Source organism: Mixophyes fleayi, chromosome 3, assembly GCF_038048845.1.
Source record: "Mixophyes fleayi isolate aMixFle1 chromosome 3, aMixFle1.hap1, whole genome shotgun sequence".
In the NCBI taxonomy this organism is placed as follows: domain Eukaryota; kingdom Metazoa; phylum Chordata; class Amphibia; order Anura; family Limnodynastidae; genus Mixophyes; species Mixophyes fleayi.
Genome location: NC_134404.1, coordinates 14395546 through 14396870, shown reverse-complemented (window position 1 = coordinate 14396870; position 1325 = coordinate 14395546).

Below are 1325 nucleotides of genomic sequence, written 5' to 3'. Positions count from 1 at the left end.
TATAAATTAAAGCACTTGATATTCGAGTAATTGGTTATACAAATATCCAGGCAATACATTGTCATCTTAACTGGTATTTTGTTTTTTCTAAATCATTGTCACATAAAAACCCTAATTTGTTCTGCACTATCACCATCACTAGTGAGTCTGCCTATCTCTCTTAAATCATTCCTAATTGAAGTCCTCTATTGAGGAGCCCAAATATCAAGTGTGTTGTATTGACTTCCAGTTCCATTATAGAGAATGACAACTTGGATGAAGAAAGGTTACACTAGATGCAGGTGCCAAGCACATGAAAAGCATATCGAAATTTGATTACCTTACCAACCGCATCTGAGAAGCACAGCTTCCCCCATCCTACCGCCCAAAATGCTGTCTCATGGTTTGTAGGAAAATGTAATTTATCATAGGCTAGACGAAACCCATCAGATGCAAACTAACAGACAAGTGCCAAGAAAGATCCCAATTCAAGAAATAAAAGCTTCGAACATCAGCCCCGATCCTACATATTAAAAACCATCATAGTCTCCTTTGGGAGAAACGCACAAGACCTGACAACCCAGATGGCATGTCCAAAAATAAAAATGAACATGCTAATAGTACATCTAGGGGTAAATGTATCAAGCTGAGAGTTTTCCGGCGGGTTTGAAAAGTGGAGATGTTGCCTATAGCAACCAATCAGATTCTAGCTGTCATTTTGTAGAATGTACTAAATAAATGATAGCTAGAATCTGGTTTTTCAAACCCGCCAGAAAACTCTCAGCTTGATACATTTACCCCCTAGTCTTATTGCCCTTGCTGTTGAGGGAAATGGTGATGTACAAGTTCTCAGCTAACATCAGTTAATGTTTGTAATGTTTCTACGATAAAATTACAAACTAGCCATACCTGTGGTCACCAATCATCACTGCTGGAAATAGTAGAGTGAAAAAGTACAGCAGTAGACATCCTAGAGCACTCTCCCTAGAACACACTTAGCAAAAATTTTTGCTTTAGAAATTGTGTATTTCAAGTTTGTTGAATATGCATCTTTTCGGGCATTGATGGCTTGTGCAAGTATCTAATATTTAACATAGCTGTACCAATGTTACACTAAATACATTTCAACTGTAATTCCCCTCCCATGCTTACACTCACTGTTTTGTGCTGTCTGCGGTTCTGACAGAGATTGTAGATGGCTAATTGCAATTGGATGGGGCAAACCGGGCCCCCATGAACCAACGTGAATCAAAGCCAACCACGATTCACAATCAGAATTTAAAAAAATTAGAGACAAAGCTCAACCAAATTGCAGCAAAAAGAATTTCTTGGTCTTCATACATTCC